We start from the raw sequence: 11,861 nt of genomic DNA, 5'->3' as shown, positions 1-11,861 counted from the left end.
GTCTTGGAAAGCATATCGACAATTGAAATTATGTTCAACCACAGTATGTCGAACCAATTATTATGAGTAGCGAGAGTCCCGGCAGAAAATTTAAGTCTCTAATTATGTTAATTTATTTTTGCATATTGTTATTCAAAGGATTATGTCTTTTTTAGTGTTTTTGGTTGTTGGCACGAACAATTCAGCACAATACTTATTTTGAGTTATCATAGTTATCAATGTTTTTGACGACATTTTGTAGCATAGTCTATAATTTTTCAGTGTAGTATGTTCTAGTATAAACAAGAGTATAAAACTTGAGGGATGGAAACAAAAGTATCAAATAAACTTGAATACACTTAATTTATGTCTTGTTACAAGTATCTGAAATACCCTACCTCTTTGCAAATTTTAGAAATGTTCAAGGTTCTGTCCATAACTTTACCTTCTGTGATAAAATATGGTTAATTTTTGCTTTCTCAAGTTGCAGCAAGTATTAATTCAAATAAACTTTGAATAGGAGGCGCCATCGACCAAAAATTATGGGAAGTCGTATTGTTACCGTTCCTCAAATAGGCATTCATCGAACTATATATGAATATTCTCAACCTGATTTATAACTTTGAACCAAAGAGTGTGATCCATATCAGTATGGTGATCGAATATGAGTGTATTACGGTCTTGCCAGAGCATATTAACGACAACCCCAAACACAAGATTCCAAGGCCAAGGTCTATTTCCAATATCATTTGTTTCAAGATTCCATTCGAGCCAGGCTAAAGTTCCCAGAGTAAAAAACTTGCTCCAATTACTATATTAGGTGACATGGTCCCAAAAAGGTTTAACGTCATCACAATCTCTTAACACATGCATAAGAGTTTGTAGCGCTAAATTGCAATGGGGACAACTATTATCACCTTAACATGAGCCATCTTCAACAGGATAGTGCGCATACGAGGCGGTCCTTTTCAATTCAGCCAAGCAGGGAAATCATGCACACTCACCTGAAGCAGCGAATGTTCAATAATTCACACTTCTCCTTTGGTCCAAGCAACAAAATAGAATTGATTGTTGTGAATTCGAACAAATAAGAATAAAAGATGTGAAGTAGATAACTTAACGATCTTTCTGGTTCGCCTCGCGATCTCATGAGATTTTAAGACGCACACAACAAGGGATTAAAATTATAATAAAACAACTTGAAGTTCTATTATCTGGAAAATGGATCCCATGAAAAGATAATTACAATATTTAACTAATTAAACGAGATTTATAAAATAATTGTCCAAAGTCAAAGAGTTTAATAAAATATGTTCCAAAATAATATATGCTTTGTCACATGTCATTAAAAAATTAACCTGAAGAATGTATCATTAGCACTACTAGTCTCTGCTGTCACATTATTATTTATTACAAAACATGTTTTCACTTTATTCCTCTACTTATACATTCCTTTCCACATCCATCAAGGCATAAAACTTCACTGAGAAACCAATTAAGTAGCAACAATAACAAGTATGTTACTTGCACCTTTTTTTTTTTTTTTGCAATCCATTTAAATTTGCTATTTTGTTTCTTTGTGTTACTTGCATTGCTACATTTTTCATTATCAATGTTGTGGTATGAAATGCTTCAGGTGTTTCCTTAAACTGAGTTCAATGCATGCACTTAACATTCTTTCATTTGTTTTTTATAATGCATTTTTCTTCAATTGTGTTAAACTTAAATGTTGCGATCCGGTTAGGTGTCAGCTTAGTTGTACGAGTTTGACTATCCTCTCGGGACAGTTGTAAAATGATCGTTAATATCACAATAATGCTGAAGTTATTTGTTGGATTTTACTTGACATTTGTTAAATCACATTATATGGTTAATCTTTGTTTGGTGGTGGCCGAGGTTTGAACCCCAGACCTTGCATATATTATGCATTGTTCCTACCAACTCAGCTAAGCTCACGAGAACAATGATATGGTTAATCTATTCACACATTCTGAATTATAGAAAAAGCAAACATTCGACCTTTATTTTCCTTGTTATTTTCTGTTTTAGCTATTATTATTTTCCCTGTTAACTAAGTTTCAAGATTTAGGACAAAGTTTTCATTCTAAACAAATTATTATGTTACAGATTTTTTTTTACTACAAAAGAGAGTAAAGAGAAAATGGAAGATTTTTGGCACGTGATTTGTAGCGATGATGATTCAGCTTGTTCTTTACTTGGAGGAAAACCTTTCTGTTTCGATTTCGAGGTTTTGACGAATCCTTCTTCATGCATCAACCATTTGTTGATCATTTTTCTTAATTTGTTGTTGCTAATAATGTTGACGTTTGTTACGATCCAAAAGTCTTTGGTGAAGTCAATTCAAGGTCAGAATAGAGTGGAAAGGTATTCAAAGTTGCAGCTAGTTTCTGCAATAACCAATGGCTCTCTTGGTTTGTTGCATTTGTTCTTAGGCATTTGGATTTTAGAAGATAAGTTAAGGAAAAACCTCACTGTTTTCCCTCTTACTTGGTGGCCACTACAACTTCTTCACGGATTCACATGGATCTTAGTTGCTTTAACTATAAGTCTTGTGCCGAAACAACTTCCAAGAACATGCTTGAGACTGTTTACTATTCTTATATTCTTTGTTTCTAGTATTTTCTGTGCTTTGTCATTATCTTATGCATTTAGCAGCAAAGAAATGTCCCTTAAGGTATCTTTAGATGTTCTATCTTTTTTGGGAGTAATTTTGCTGCTCTTTTGCACATACAAAGTATGTAAAGATGAAGATATTGACAAGGAAGTAGATGGAAGTCTATATGCCCCTTTGAATAGCTGGGTCCGTGATGTTGATCATGTTAGTCATATAAGTGTAACCCCATTTGCCAAAGCCGGACTCCTTAGTCGGATGTCTTTTTGGTGGTTGAATCCACTGATGAAAAAGGGTCAAAAGAAAACACTTGAGGACGAAGACATCCCAAAGTTGCAAGAGTCGGATAGAGCAGAAGTATGTTATTCATTATTTATAGATCAATTGAATAGAAAAAAGCAAAAGGATCCATCATCTCGATCATCGGTGTTATGGACAATCGTTTTGTGCCACCGGAGAGAGATTTTGATATCTGGATTCTTCGCATTTCTCAAGGTACTCACTCTTTCTTCTTGTCCTATAATTTTGAATGCCTTTATACTGGTGGCTGAGGGTAATCAAAGTTTCAAATTTGAAGGTTACTTTTTGGCCATCTCACTTTTGTTTATCAAGATTTTAGAGTCCCTATCTCAAAGGCAGTGGTATTTTCACTCGAGAGTTATTGGTATGAAAGTTAGATCGTTACTTACTGCATCTATTTATAAGAAACAGCTGAAATTATCCAATGCTGCTAGATTGATTCACTCTAGCGGTGAGATAATGAACTATGTGAATGTGGATGCCTATAGAATCGGAGAATTTCCGTTTTGGTTTCACCAGACATGGACAACAGTCCTCCAACTATCAATTGCATTAGTGATTCTTTTTCGCGCTATTGGATTGGCAACAATTGCATCATTGGTGGTGATAGTTTTGACCGTGCTTTTGAATGCTCCACTAGCAAAGTTACAACATAAGTATCTAAGTAAACTTCTGGTGGCCCAAGATGAAAGGTTGAAGGCTAGTTCTGAGGCTCTGGTGAATATGAAAGTGCTAAAGTTATATGCATGGGAAATGCATTTTAAAAAATCCATTGAAATCCTAAGAATCATTGAACAAAAATTGTTATCTTCAGTGCTATTACAAAAGGCATACAGTCTTATGCTCTTTTGGTTTTCACCTACTTTGGTCTCTGCTGCTACCTTTTTGGCTTGTTACCTCTTGAAAGTTCCTCTCCATGCAAATAATGTTTTCACATTTATCACAACCGTGCGCCTTGTGCAAGATCCTATTTCAACCATCGGAGATGTTATTGGAGTGATCATTCAAGCAAAGGTTGCTTTTTCTCGGGTTGTGAAATTTCTCGAGGCACCTGAGCTTCAAACTACTAGTGTCAGAAAGAGCTTCTACGATGAGAAGTTAAAGGGCTCAATTTTAATCAAGTCTGCAGATTTTTCATGGGAATATAATATATTGAAGCCAACAATACGAAATATTAATTTAACGGTTAGAGCAGGGCAAAAAATAGCTATTTGTGGAGAAGTTGGCTCAGGAAAATCAACTTTATTAGCAGCAATTCTCGGAGAAGTGCCTAATACTAAAGGGAAAGTAAGCTTTTAATCCTTCTATTTTATGCTTATCGATAATATTCCTATACTTTGTTATACTTTAATTTATAATAACTTGATTAAATTGGAGTGTATTTTTATGTCTTTTATTCAAGACGTAGATACTATTCGTTGGCGTTGAATTCTCTTTTGTAATTTACAGATCAAAGTTTACGAAAATTTTGCTTATGTTTCTCAAACAGCTTGGATTCAAACCGGAACAATACAGGAAAATGTTTTGTTTGGATCACCTATGGATTCTCAAAGGTATCAAGAAGCACTTCATAGGTCTTCACTGATGAAGGACCTTGAGTTGTTTCCATATGGTGATCTAACCGTGATAGGAGAGAGAGGAGTCAATTTAAGTGGGGTTCAAAAACAGCGAATTCAACTAGCTCGAGCTCTTTATCAAAATGCTGATGTATATCTCTTGGATGATCCTTTCAGTGCTGTTGATGCGCACACTGCAAAAAATTTGTTCAATGTAATCAATTCTTCCTTTCTTAACAAACTGCGATTACATCATAAGATTCATTCTTTATTGAAAAATGACATTGAAACTTGACAGGAATACATATTGGAAGGACTCGCCGGACAGACAGTCCTTTTTGTGACTCATCAAGTTGACTTTCTCCCGTCATTTGATTCTATTTTGGTAATTTCTTGTGCCTTAAGGAATGTTTGTTTTTATATATCACTTCAGCTTGTGTACTGAAAATTCTTAATGAACAATTCCTTTTTTCTTACCGCAGTTGATGTCAGATGGAAAAATCCAACAAGCTTCTACGTATCATGATCTACTAACCTTTAGCCAAGAATTTAAGGACCTTGTTAATCCACACAAAAAGATTGGCAACCCTAATCATCTTTTAGACATTACTTCAACCCCAATACATTCAATGTCTAGTCGAGAGATGAAACAATATTCCATAGAGAAGTCGTCTAATGCTAAAAATGGTGATCAATTAATTGAGCAAGAAGAGAGAGAAAAAGGAGACACAGGGTTGAAGCCTTACTTACAGTATCTGAATCAGAAAAGCGGCTACATATACTTCTTCGTTGGTTTTCTTTCTTATCTGATATTTGTGATCTGCCAGATATCGCAAAACTCATGGATGGCTGCTAATGTTGACAATCCTCAAGTCGGCACATTACAATTGATTACAGTTTACTTGTTGATTGGAGTTGGTTCTACGGTTTTCATTATAAGCAGAGCTTTACTTGCAGCTGCATTGGGAATTCAATCATCGAAGGTTTTATTTGGACAGTTAATAAACTCTCTTTTTCATGCACCAATGTCTTTCTATGACACCATACCCTTTGGAAGGATACTTAGTAGGGTAAGCTTATTAAATTATTTTTACCATACTATGTAATCGATGAAATAATATATTTTGACTAATGTTTAATTAAATTCTTTTTTTTCTTTAGGTATCATTAGATCTGAGCATTGTGGATCTTGATATCTCTTTTAACCTCACATATTGTATATCATCCAATATAGCTTACTATTCAGGTCTAATAGTTTTAACATCGGTCGCTTGGCAAGTTTTGTTTGTGTGTATACCAATGGCTTATGTTATTATTCGTTTACAGGTAAATGACATATTCCCTTTGAATCATACTGTCTTGTAATGTGCTTTTATTAACTTTTGGCATTCCTTTATTGTAATAGAGACACTACTATGCATGTGCAAAAGAACTTATGCGGATGAATGGCACAACAAAATCCTCCGTTGCTAATCATGTAGCTGAAACTGTTGCTGGAGCTATCACAATAAGAGCTTTTGAGGAAGAAGATCGGTTGTTCAACAAGAATCTTGATTTAATTGATGTCAATGCTACTGCTTTCTTCCATAGTTTTGCCTCAAATGAGTGGTTGATCTAACGGGTAGAAACAGCGTACGCAGTCGTTCTTGCCTCTGTAGCACTATCCATCGCTATGCTTCCATTAGGGACTTTAACATCTGGTGAGACATCAATTATTGTTAACATCTAAACATAATATTTTTTTACCTTTCTTATTATGCAAGTTTCTTATTTTCATCAACCATTGCTCCAGGTTTTATTGGCATGGCCCTTTCTTATGGCCTTGCATTAAACAGTGCCTTAGTATATAGCATTCAATACAAATGCATTCTAGAAAATTATATAGTATCAATAGAAAGGATAAATCAATACTCTCATATACCAAGTGAGGCTGAAGAAGTGAGTGAAGGAAATCATCCTCCAATTAATTGGCCAGATGTCGGAAAAGTTGAAATAAAAGACTTGAAGGTAATTCAAAATTATTTTTATAATGTGAATCATATTGTTCAGAAAAAATGTGAGATGAAATGAAATACATAATTTCTTTGTTTATATAATGCCAGATACAATACAGGCCTAATACACCACTTGTACTACATGGTATCAATTGCACCTTTGAAGGAGGGCACAAGATTGGGATTGTCGGTAGAACAGGCAGCGGAAAATCTACTCTGATAGGTGCTTTGTTTCGTCTTGTGGAGCCGGCAGGAGGCAAAATTATAGTCGATGGAATAGACATAGCATCTATTGGCCTTCACGACTTGAGGTCATGTTTTGGTATTATACCTCAGGATCCTACCCTTTTCATTGGGACAGTTAGATATAACTTGGATCCTTTATCTCAACATTCTGATCAAGAAATATGGGAGGTAATTATATTTAATTTCTATATCTTTTAAAAGTTTGTTTATCCTAGAAAATATGGATTAATAGTTACTTCCATGTGAAGGTTCTTCGAAAGTGTCAGTTACGAGAGTCTGTCAAAGATAAAGGTGGCTTAGATTCCTCAGGTAATTATATAATTCATTTCAATTTTGTAATTAAATTTTCTGCAAGAACGTCTTTTGAGGAAGGATTAAAATGTTATGCAGTCGTCGAAGATGGATCGAACTGGAGCATTGGACAAAGGCAACTATTCTGTTTAGGGCGCGCTCTTTTGAGGAGAAGTAGGATATTGGTGCTAGATGAAGCAACTGCATCAATTGATAATGCAACTGATTTAATTCTTCAAAATACCTTAAATGACACTTCCATATGATTCTTTACTTGTTTCCCTTCAATGAAATGAAATTTGTGATTATTTTACAGGAAAGTTGGCTGAGTATGATGAGCCAATGAAGTTAATGAAGAAAGTAAAATCGTTGTTTGGACAACTTGTAAAGGAATATTGGTCTCATTATCAGTCGTGAAGACTGATTTTAGTACCAACATATTTGTTATCTTTTATATATATTGATCTATACTTTTTGAATCAAATCAAAGTATAATAATGTTACATTTCAGCAATTACATTCCTTTCATATTTTATTCTTTATATGTTCATCTTTTGTGGCTGCATCGCCAAATTAGATGAAAACCGAAAGTGAACTGTTTCGACAGAAGACAAAAGCAGAACAATTTATACCTATTAAGATAAGCTCATAACATGTCTCATTCCAGAAGATTAAAGGACTAAAACAACCAGACCTGACTGATTCACCGAATTTTCAATTAGCGCATGACTGACTCTTTCGGTCTTCAAAGTCACTTCTAAAGTACACATTTCTTGTTCATCCATATGATTAAATATTCAACCAAAACTGCACAAATTTTACCGTTCTCCATCACTCACTTTGTCTCCTTAGATTCTAGTCCGTCTTCATTTGTCAGAGTTGTGCACACTTTTTCTGCACACAGAGTAACTGCACAAAACAAGTTTGTTTCAAATTTTCTACATAATATTGAATGTCTTTAAGGGATCAAACGGTCGATAAGTGTGTTAAATTCGTCAAGAAATGGAAATAATCAAAATCATCTATCAAAACCCTATAACTCTATTTCTGTTGTTTTGTCTTGTATTCAAAATATGCCTCTGAACTTAAGTGAAAGTTACCTTTACCTAAAACCTCAAAGACATACGGATTCATCACCAATCATGGACAATCATCAACATCCATTTTATTCAAAACAAACTCAAAATTCCTTCCATATTTAACAACCTTTTCACTCCTCGTATGCTCAATAATAAGATGAAGATCTTAAAATAATGCCATCCTCGAAAACTCCAAAGCGCGAATATTAAACTTTGTAACACCCGTACGAAAACCTAATTCAACCATCCTAACAAACTCTTCATCTTAAAATTATCAGCACAAGAAAGCAACAAAATATTCCACAAAACATTATGTACGCTTCTCCTACCTAAACTAAAATCTATAACAAACTCGCTCAATTCGTAGAATTTTCTCTTCTGTACATTCCTTGAACTCTTCACATAGTGTGCTGACATCTGATGCGATAAGTACATGTTATCAGCATAGTGTGTCAGCATCTGGTGCGATAAGTACATGTCATCGGCATAGTGGTGACCGGATAAGTACTTGTCATCAGCATAGTGGTGACCGCTGTCATGAGGAATTTGGTAATTGTAGCTGAAATCATCGAATGGCATATCATTCCAACCACCTCTAATATGCATTTATATTCAGATTCAACTAAAAATGTTGGAATATTATCCATGTCTACGATCCCTAGTCCCAAAAAAAAAATTTGACATTTTGACATGTAGCACAAGCATCTTCACTTACATATTATGATATTGTCATTTTTTGTATGGTAAACTTGACATTGACACACATATAACTTACAAATTAGATTTCGTGAAATTTCAATCAAACATTACAGTACAGTATAAGAAAGAACAATTTTGGTTAACATAAAACCTTTGATGAATTCAACTATACCACCAACTTGCCATAATTTGCTTTCGTTACACAAAATCGAGTACAGGATAAGAAAGAACACTTTAAAGTGATAGAAAACAATAGCTGCAACATGTGCAAACCCCTTTTATAACTTTTTTCAACTAAGGACATTCTTCTCGTACAATCCGAAACCTCTCAGATAATTCTTCAAACCTCTAAAATTTCATCAATATCTAATAAATAATAATCTATGTTTTTAATTCTGAATCAGTAGGATGAATCAGCTCGGCACCGGAAGCAACCACCCTATTGGCGAGAAGGAATGGCATTCATTTTACCCTATCGGCTACTGCCCCTTGTCTTCTTTAATGTCCAATAACTGCTCCAGTAGTCTGCATCACCATTTTCCAAATCTGCTACCAGATTGAACTCAATCCATTAATAAAAATCAGAGATGAAAAACTGAATTCGAACTTGATCCGGAACAGAATTTAGCCAAACTGACATCGCATTAGGACAGTCACGACGAGCGCGTAATGATGTTTCCATTTGCTCGCTACACCTGCTAGAAAAAGGATCTCCAAGATGCATAAAACTCTCTGATAGTTAGTGAGAATCCTGCATGATACCATTGCAATATGAAATATTGAACTCTCTCTTGCACCTATAACAAAAGAGCTAAAACAGAGCTAAATTTGATGTGGGTAGAACCAAAAAATAATTAAAACAATACAACCATAGAATTGCAATTTCAAACTTAACGAGAGACAATAGTGCCGATATCTGAACAATGTAAAAATATTTTTGAAGTCAGTGCATACTACATAATTCATTCATCTCCTTTGCCTAGTAGTGTTGAAAGCTTCCACGCACGACATGTGTCTTTCCGAAACACGAGCCGACCAGCGCTTAGAAATTTATATATTCATGATATTGTAGGATTTGGAGTAATAATTCCTTTACCCATTAATCCACACAAGAGCATTTTCCATCCTTGAAATGATGAAACCTTTTGTTATCTCTAACAATCGATTCCCGACGTCTTTCATACTACTCAAAGAGTAGGATTCTTATACTCAATGATTCTGTTCCTGCCATCCATCATGCTAATTGCAGTATACTTTTTGGCAGGTGGGCTAGGGGTCTTATAGACAACGGCCTTTGATGAATCAAGACTAATAATCAACTCCTCAACATGGTCTTCAAGATCAACATCTCCATGAATTCGAGCATAACCCTTGAGGGTCTACAATATTGTCACAGTAGGCTCAAATGGCAGTTTCCCAGTAAACTCCTCAGCTTCTTTGAGGTATCCAGATTGCCCAAGAACATCCAAACGCCCAATGTATTTGTAAGTATATTTCTTCACAAGAAAATGACTAGTTTAATCCATAGTTTCCAGGATAAATGTGTGCATGTGCAGTAGACATATATAATACAAATTCAGATGCAGGAACTTATACCAAAATCAACCAATTATCTGTTTAAGTTAATAAATTCAATTATTAATGAACAACATATCATAGTATTCTCTTTCAGCCTATGAAGCACGGACACAGACACCAGACATACGACACAGATAATAATTCGAGATAATGACATAATTCAGTTTAATCATAGGTGTCGTGTAGGATACTGACACACCTAATCCGAGGAGTGTCTGTGTTTCCTAGCTTTCAGGCCAAGTAAACCTGATAAAGAAGATTTTCAATTTGAGTAGCTAGCTCACCCTCTGCTCATAATTTATTGTAAGATACATAAATTGAGTAGGGCCAATATTTTTTTACATTTCCACTTCCAAAGTGGAAACTCGACCATCATTTGGGCATAAGAATGGATTGCATCTTCTAAACCAAGTTTAATGTGATTTTTACTGTTTGATATGCTAAAACAAATGACAAGCTGAAATACAGTAGTTTCTTTCAATCCTAAGGTAGAATATAAGCAAAAGGAGAAATCAATTCATATTCCAGTAATTTTGACCAACTCAGGAAAAGGATCTACCAGTGGATTTCCAACTGTTGTGTCAAAGTGTGAGTTGTATGTCCCGCATCAGATAAAAAATGGAGTTTAAACACTTTATAAATGAGAGTACCGGGAAATTGCCTTTCCTGGCAGAGAAGGTAAGCATGTAGGATTCCAAGGTAAAAAGAGACCTATGATTATAACTCTATAACGGCCACACATAGAATGAACATGTCACAAACTTAGCCAGCAGAAACAATATTTAACCCAACAAGTGTAAAACACAATCATAAAAATTACCGCATACATTTTTTTTTTCTAAACCAAGAGCTTGGACAAAAATCAAGGGGAAGCAACAACATCTCAACTATGTTGGCATCGCGATAAACCCCCATCTTATGTCGTCAAACTTAAAAACTATTAAAAAAAGGAAAAAAAATATGTATAAGAGAGGGGAACTAGGCCAAAACCCTCCAAGAGTAAAAAAAAGAAAAAGAAAACAAAAAAATAGCAGCCTAAGGAAACTTGTATCCAGGCATACCACAACAATCCATAAAGAAATCAACCTTTAAGTCGGGAGGCAACACCAACAACCAAACCGCAACCTGGATCGAAGGACCCATAGAAGCCAACTTATAACAATGGGAGTGACCTCGGAATCCCAAAGAGCCCAAAGTTTCAGCAATAAATTACCTATGGAATTTGAACAATATTTTGTAACACCAATACTATGCCAATACCAAGAAGGAACTTGCCAAAAGTAACCAGCATATATCAAATTCTAGCGTATTTGTTTTAAATGTTCTGTCAGATGTTCTAACGTTTGCAGTGTTCCGTTTACTGTTCAAACATCGCGCGATAAAACAGAAGTGAAAGTAAAGAGCACAGTGAGTTTGTTGACCCAGTTCAGCACAACACGCTTACATCTGGGGGCTACCAAGCCAGGAAGGATATCCACTAGTGTATTCCTTATTCAATAGCTCTCAG

At 35.0% G+C, this 11,861-nt stretch overlaps 1 long non-coding RNA gene and 1 pseudogene across 2 annotated transcripts; one reads left to right on the top strand and one right to left on the bottom strand.

Annotated features, from left to right (window-relative positions):
* Positions 1-2,140: 2,140 nt before the first annotated feature.
* On the top strand, positions 2,141-7,430 carry LOC146914256 (ABC transporter C family member 10-like; annotated as a pseudogene). Its single transcript, XR_015014059.1, has 10 exons — positions 2,141-4,198; positions 4,361-4,681; positions 4,766-4,852; positions 4,950-5,537; positions 5,629-5,793; positions 5,873-6,167; positions 6,260-6,474; positions 6,570-6,875; positions 6,956-7,016; positions 7,098-7,430. The product of XR_015014059.1 is annotated as an ABC transporter C family member 10-like (transcript).
* Positions 7,431-8,909: 1,479 nt separating this feature from the next.
* Positions 8,910-11,376, bottom strand: LOC146914255 (uncharacterized). The gene is made up of 2 exons (XR_015016507.1): positions 9,415-11,376; positions 8,910-9,322 (listed from the first exon to the last, which is right to left on the bottom strand). It is a non-coding gene; the product is annotated as an uncharacterized LOC146914255 (long non-coding RNA).
* Between the last annotated feature and the right edge of the window lie 485 nt (positions 11,377-11,861).

Source organism: Medicago sativa, chromosome 6, assembly GCF_051527215.1.
Source record: "Medicago sativa cultivar Bolivia chromosome 6, Bolivia_mono, whole genome shotgun sequence".
Taxonomy (NCBI): domain Eukaryota; kingdom Viridiplantae; phylum Streptophyta; class Magnoliopsida; order Fabales; family Fabaceae; genus Medicago; species Medicago sativa.
Note: the sequence above shows the minus strand (reverse complement) of the source record. Positions and strands in the feature narration are given on the sequence as shown.